Raw genomic sequence first — 7,860 nt, 5'->3', positions numbered from 1 at the left:
ATTTGTAAACCATCCAAGGATCTCTAGCAAAGTTTACACATGAGTGATGTATCAATACAGTTGATTCAGAGTTGGATTTGTCCAGTTCAGTTCAGCTGCTCAGTCGCATCCGACTGTTTGTGACCCCATGAATCGCAGCATGCCAGGTCACCCTGTCCATCACCAACTCCCGGAGTTCACTCAGATTCATGTCCATCGAGTCAGTGATGCCATCCAGCCATCTCGTCCTCTGTCGTCCCCTTCTCCTCTTGCCCCCAATCCCTCCCAGCCTCAGAGTCTTTTCCAATGAGTCAACTCTTCGCATGAGGTGGCCAAAGTACTGGAGTTTCAGCTTTAGCATCATTCCTTCCAAAGAAATCCCAGGGCTGATCTCCTTCAGAATGGACTGGTTGGATCTCCTTGCAGTCCAAGGGACTCTCAAGAGTCTTCTCCAACACCACAGTTCAAAAGCATTAATTCTTCAGCGCTCAGCTTTCTTCACAGTCCAACTCTCACATCCATACATGACCACTGGAAAAACCATAGCCCTGAAAAAACAGACCTTTGTTGACAAAGTAGTGTCTCTGCTTTTGAATATGCTGTCTAAATTGGTCATAACTTTCCTTCCAAGGAGTAAGCATCTTTTAATCTCATGGCTGCAATCACCATCTGCAGTGATTCTGGAGCCCAAAAAATAAAGTCTGACTCTGTTTCCACTGTTTCCCCATCTATTTCCCATGAAGTGATGGGACCAGATGCCATGATCTTCATTTTCTGAATGTTGAGCTTTAAGCCAACGTTTTTATCTCCTCTTTCACTTTCATAAAGAGGCTTTTTAGTTCCTTTTCACTTTCTGCCATAAGGGTGGTGTCATCTGCATATCTGAGGTTATTGATATTTCTCCCAGCAATCTTGATTTCAGCTTGTGCTTCTTCCAGCCCAGCATTTCTCATGATGTACTCTGCATATAAGTTAAATAAGCAGGGTGACAATATATAAGCTTGACATACTCCTTTTCCTATTTGGAACCAGTCTGTTGTTCCATGTCCAGTTCTAACTGTTGCTTCCTGACCTGCATATAGGTTTCTCAAGAGGCAGGTCAGGTGGTCTGGTATTCCCATCTCTTTCAGAATTTTCCACAGTTTATTGTGATCCACACAGTCAAAGGCTTTGGCATAGTCAATAAAGCAGAAATAGATGTTTTTTCTGGAACTCTCTTGCTTTTTTCATGATCCAGCAGATGTTGGCAATTTGATCTCTGGTTCCTCTGCCTTTTCTAAAACCAGCTTGAACATCTGGAAGTTCATGGTTCACATATTGCTGAAGCCTGGCTTGAAGAATTCTGAGCATTACTTTAGTAGTGTGTGAGATGAGTGCGATTGAGAGGGAGTTTGAGCATTCTTTGGCATTGCCTTTCTTTGGGCCCTAAATACAATCAAATACAGGCTTATCGGAGGGAAGCAGAGGGTGATTTCACAATAAACAGGAGGAGGCGATGTAACCAGTCAGGCAGAGTTTCTGGTGATGCAGCCACAAACCAAGGAATTCCACCGAAGCCAAGAGAAACAAGGATCGGATTCTCCCTAGAGTCTCTAGGGGGGAGTAGGGTCTTGTTCACTCATTTGATTTTTGGATGTCTGACCTGCAGAACTGTGAGAGAACCAAAGTTCCATTATGGTAATCTATTGGGCTTCCCTGGTGGCTCAGATGGAGACCTGGGTTGGATCCCTGGGTCAGGAAGGATCCCCTGGAGAAGGAAATAGCAACCCATTCTGGTTCTCTTGCCTGGGAAATCTCATGGACAGAGGAGCCTGGTGGGCTACTGTCCATGGATTGACAAAAGAATAGGACATGACTGAGCAACTCGGAGAAGGCATTGGCAACCCACTCCAGTACTCTTGCCTGGAAAATCCCATGGATGGAGGAGCCTGGTGGGCTGCAGTCCATGGGGTCGCTAAGAGTCGGACACGACTAAGCGACTTCACTTTCACTTTTCACTTTCATGCGTTGGAGAAGGAAATGGCAACCCACTCCAGTGTTCTTGCTTGGAGAATCCCAGGGACGGCGGAGCCTGGTGGGCTGCCGCCTCTGGGGTCCCACAGAGTCATACACGACTGAAGCGACTTAGCAGCAGCAGCAGCAGAGCAACTAACATTTTCACTTTCTTTTTCACATAATGAGTCATTACAGTTGCCTCAGAGAACTAATAGAAGGCCCAAAACAAAGATTTGCCATAGCTCCTTGAGAGAAAGATGTCGCCCCAAATTTCACCTTCTTAGATGTGAGCTGTGTTCAGGCCAGGAAATGAGCATCCTGAGGCTGGAGGTACACACACTCGTGGTGATGGTATGGAAATGAAATATTTGAGAAAAAGGCTTTCTTAAATTGTTAAAAAAATGTGACTATCTATAATTTCTTCCTCATGCCTCCCTGTGGCAAAAACTACCACAAGTTTCACAACCAAACTTCTACCCTTTTTATCTTTTTTGAATCTAACCATCCCTCCGCCATATTTTCTTGCTTTGCCTGATTTAGTTTTTATTTTAAAACTATTTTGTGACCTATTATTACATTACATATATGTCTCCTTGTTGATTTTCTTTCTTTGATATTAAAACCTAGATCTAATGAAGATAAGGACTTCTGTGCTTTTATTCATCTCTTTATCACCAGTATGAGGAATAATGCTAGGTATGTACTGCAACCTTTGCTATATGAATAACCAAGAGAATGAATATAGGAATGGATGTATGATTATTCATCAATTCCATGGTCCTCAGAACGCATAACGAGCCATAGGCCTTTGAAAAGTGATATCCACTGAATGAATTACATTCAAATGGAAGTATTCTAATCATTATAATGCAAATGATTTTTTTTTTTTTTAAGTTTTCTTACTCCGCTAAAATGCAGCTATTGCAGCCAAGGTAACACTAACTTTTAAAGAAGCTGTACTCTTATTTTATTGACTCTGTTGTCATTAAAAGTTCTTGATTCTCTACAATTAACCAGTCTTTTCCTCTCATCATTTTGGTAAAAGTATAAATTTTATATTATCCATGTACATTTTAATCTCATTAATTGTGCTCATCATTCCAGCTTCTGGAGGTCTTTGAGAATCATCATTGTTTCACCCACTAAATTAGTTGTTATCTCAACTTCATACCAGTCGCAAACCCAATTAAAAGTTTTTCAGTATTCTTATTCAAGTCATTGAACAAGGACAAAATAAATCATTTAGCTTGATCCCCAGCCACTTCATGCATATACCTCTAAAATCCCCATACTTAAGAGTAGAATAAAATGGAAGTTATGCACTGATGCCCAAAATGATGTGGCAAGGCAAGGAACCACCAAGGAGGTTGTGCTTCTGATCTTGAAGAAGGCTAGATTCCTGCACCAGAGGGAAATGGTGGATACAGGCAAAGTCACAAGGTGATAAAAACAAACAAACAAAAAACCACTGTGATTCATACAGAGGGTGGGTGGGAAAGAGCTATATACAATTCCAGGAGAAAAGAAACAGCATTTCCCTCATTAAACTGATTATTCTAATACAAAATAAAGTAAGTTCAATTCCCCAAGCTGGAACCACACTCTACTAGACTTTTAATGGATTAGTTATGGCTTAAGTGATAGCCTCCAAAGAAAGGCAATGTGAGATTTTAGGTTAGTTATAATTGATCTTAACTGAATATGATAAGACTAGGCTAACTTTGACAACTGTTACCTTGACCTCTTCACCCTAAACATGCTTTCCCCTCACACACCACAAACCACCTGTGTGTGGTTCTTTATTATAAGTACTGCAACCCTCACAGCTCTGTCATGATACCGATATTCTCAATATTTCAATATAATGGATTTCAGCCAGAAAAAAAAAAAAAAAAAAAGCTTCCCTTGGAAGTTTAAAGATACCTCTATGCCTGCCCTTCAAGATGTTGAATAAGTTAACATCATCTCTTTTCAAAGACAACCCTAAATCCATTCCTTATTTATCAAGCACTTTCAAAATTAATATCTTCAACAAATTCTTTTTTGTTTTTGTTGTTCACGTGCCCTCCCTCTTCTGTTAAATCCTATTCCTAGAATACAAGTAAAATTTCCAAAGATTATATTGGCTATTACTTATTGTTTGATAAAAAATGACCAAAATGCCTCAAACATTCTCAAGTACAAATATATATTTCATAATTAACAGTGAATTTTGTCTCTACAGGACAGAAAGAAATAACACAGAGCTCATGAAAACTTTTCATTTGGTTCACTTCATCATCCTCTCTGTGAAAATCTCCTCTGTTGGGGTGACTACTTTTCCCCAAGCAACTTCCTCAGTGCATTCTTCACGTCCTTGTTCCTTAAGTTGTAGATCAAGGGGTTCAGCACAGGGATCACGGTGGTGTAGAACATGGAGAACACATTCTCCTGCTCCATGGTATTGCTACAAGGGGAACTGAAGTGCATAAATGTTATATACCCTAAAAAGACACCCACAGCCATGAGATGAGACCTACAAGTGCCAAAGGTTTTCAACCATCCCTTGAGTGAATACAGAGGATGCTAGAGAGGATGAAAGAATAAGAGATGAGTACAGCCAGTATCAGTGACAAGGTATTAACTCCTCAGATGATAAATGACACTATCTCATTGTGCTAGAGCAAGAGAGACTGAACAAAGGAAAAAATATCACAAAAATAATGACTGATAATATGAGACCCACAGAAGGACAACATTGACATGCGGGTAGTATCAACTGTGGCCCCAAACAAGCCCAGTGAATATACTACACCCATCATTATGGAACAGACCCTATGGGACATGATAATATTGTAAAACAGTGGGCTGCAGATTGCAACATAATGAACATACACCATGGCAGTGAGAAGATAATCTTCTACTATTACAAAAATAAGGAAGAAGTAAAGCTGGGCCATGCATTCCAGGAAGGAAATAATATTCTTCTCTAACACAAAGTTCACCAGCATCTTTGGAGTAATGACAGAGGAGTAGCAGAGATCAGTGAATAACAAATGTCTGAGAAAATAGTACATTGGAGAGTGAAGTTGAGAACTGATACAGATTAAGAGGATCATGCCCAGGTTCCCCACCACTGTGACAACATATATTCCAAGGAACAGGAGGAAGAGTGGCAATTGAAGCTCTGGGCATTTTGTTATCCCTTCAAGGATAAATTCACTCCCTGAAGAATGGTTTAGTCATTCCTTACAAAATATTATCTGCAGAAAGAAGTGAGACAAAATAGGTGCATTCGAGTTATTTTCTGATTCCCAAAGCAGCATGACAGGTCCTGTCTTGATTGGGTCCATCTTTCATCTGTCCCTTGTCTTCATCCTTTCCAGTGATCTCTTAAAAGCTCAAGGACGTGGTATTGATGAACCTATTTGCAGGGCAGGAGTAGAGATGCAGACATGAAAAGTGGACTTGTGGACACAGCTGGGGAAGCAGAGGGTGGGATGAATTGAGAAAGTAACACTGGCATATATACAATACCATGTGTAAAATGGGCTTCCCTGATGGCTCATCTGATGAAGAATCTGCCTGCAATGTGGGAGACCTGGGTTCGATCCCTGGCTTGGGAAGATCGCCTGGAGAAGGGAATGGCTACCCACTCCCTTCTGGCCTGGAGAATTCCATAGACTGTCTAGTCCATGGGATTGCAAAGAGTCAGACATGACTGAGCGATTTTTGCTTTCATGTGTACAATAGATAGCTAGTGGGAAGCTATCCATTTTACACATGGTTGTGTATATATGTCAATGCTACTTTCTCAGTTAGTATAGCCAGCATTGTAGAGCCCAGCCTGGCACTCTGTGATGACCTAAAGTATTGGGATGGGAAGGAGTCTCAAGAGGGATGGGATAAACATGTAACTATCACTGATTCAATTTGTCTTATGGCAGAAGCCAGCACAATATTGTAAAGCAATTATCCTCCAATTAAAAAACAATAATTAAAAAGGCATAATAATCTACCAAAAAACAAAAACAAACAAATACTCAAAGACAAAGACTAGAAGTATAGCCCAGAGCCTTGGTTCTACCCAACACTCAAATAACCCCCTATAATTCATAGCTTTTTCATTTAACTCCTAGGCTTAAGCCAATAAGTACCTCACTTTGGGGGAAAAAAAAAAGTACAAACTTTCAAGACCTAATTATTTTTTCTTTAGTATCCTTAAAGGAATATTGCTCATCCCTTTCTCTGACATATATGAATAGAACCTTCAATTATGGTTGAAACATGGCTTCTAATCTAGCTCTAATGAAATAAAAGTTATTATTTTTTGGATTTCTCAACCCATCTATATAAGTCAGCATAATATTCTTTATTTTTTTAATATTTAATTTTATTTTTTTTAATTTTATTTTATTTAACTTTACAATATTGTATTGGTTTTGCCATATATCAAAATGAATCTGCCACAGGTATACATGTGTTCCTCATCCTGAACCCTCCTCCCTCCCCCCTCCTCATACCATCCCTCTGGGTCGTCCCAGTGCACCAGCCCCAAGCATCCAGTATCATGCCTCAAACCTGAACTGACAACTCGTTTCACATGTGATATTATACATATTTCAATGCCATTCTCCCAAATCATCCCACCCTCTCATAATATTCTTTAAAACAGGGAATTTAGAAACATAACAAACTTATTAAAGAGATTGCTTATTATACAAAAAGAAATTCAATCAATGGCTTTAATGAATTCAGACTCCCACTTATCTCTCTATTGTTCTCTGGATGGAAGACTTTAGTTAAGCCAGGAAAACTTTTTCATCTTCTGTCAGCAGATGTCATTACCAGAAATATGGTGCCAAAGGCTGTTCTTAGACTATATTTTAAAACTTTCTTGTTCAAGAAACAGCAAAGAAGTAAGATTAGCTTTCGGGTATATTTCCTGCTGCTGCTGCTGCTGCTGCTAAGTGGCTTCAGTTGTGTCTGACTCTGTGTGACCCCATAGATGGCAGCCCACCAGGCTCCCCTGTCCCTGGGATTCTCCAGGCAAGAACACTGGAGTGGGTTGCCATTTTCTTTTCCAATGAATGAAAGTGAAAAGTGAAAGTGAAGTTGTTCAGTCGTGTGTGACTCTTAGCGACCCCATGGACTGCAGCCTACCAGGCCTCTCCATCCATGGGATTCTCCAGGCAATATTTCCTGAGCCATCAGCAAATCAGTGTTTCATCCTGGCTCTTACCTGCTGTCCATAATCAGAGGCCAAACTTGCACTGAACTTTCTCTCTCAAAGCTGTTATATCAGAACTGGGGGTTTCTCCTTCACTGACTTAGTTTCCCCTAAAGATGAATCAGGGGAAAGTGATTCCTGCTTTCAGTGCATGCATTCTTTATTACCTAAAGGAATCAAGCTTAATAACTTTCCATTGAATGAAAATAAAATCAATGGAGAAAAAAATCTGTACATAGAGTGACACAGAATTTGATTTTATTTTGCATGAAAAATAAAAACAAACTCTGTTTCGTCACAAACAAAAATTTATGAAACTTTGTTTCAATTTATTTTCTCTATCTACTTTCCACAACATGCTGAGGGTGCTCAATATATGTGTTGATTAAAAGGCTTAATTACACAGGGTCATTATCTTTGAGAGCACATGAGAATAAATATGTTTTGAAATCGCTTAGATGTGGAACCTAAAGTATGACACAAATGAACTTATTTGTGAGACGTAAACACACTCCAGACAGAAAACAAACTTGTGGTTCCAAAGGGGAAGGAGGTAGGGGAGGGATAAATTAGGAGTTTGGGATAGCAGACATTCACTATTAAATAAAAAATAGAATAACAACAAGGCCATACTGTATAGCACAGGGAACTATATTTAATACCCTGTAGTAAACAAC

At 39.8% G+C, this 7,860-nt stretch overlaps 1 pseudogene; it reads right to left on the bottom strand.

Moving 5' to 3' along the window:
- Positions 1 to 4,218: 4,218 nt before the first annotated feature.
- On the bottom strand, positions 4,219 to 5,195 carry LOC147342328 (olfactory receptor 8D2-like; annotated as a pseudogene).
- Positions 5,196 to 7,860: the final 2,665 nt, after the last annotated feature.

Source organism: Bos grunniens, chromosome 29 (assembly GCF_055505025.1).
Source record: "Bos grunniens cultivar Pamir isolate PY7600 chromosome 29, Bosgru_T2T1.0, whole genome shotgun sequence".
In the NCBI taxonomy this organism is placed as follows: Eukaryota; Metazoa; Chordata; class Mammalia; order Artiodactyla; family Bovidae; genus Bos; species Bos grunniens.
The sequence above is the reverse complement of the archived record's forward strand: the minus strand, read 5'-3'. Positions and strand labels throughout refer to the sequence as shown.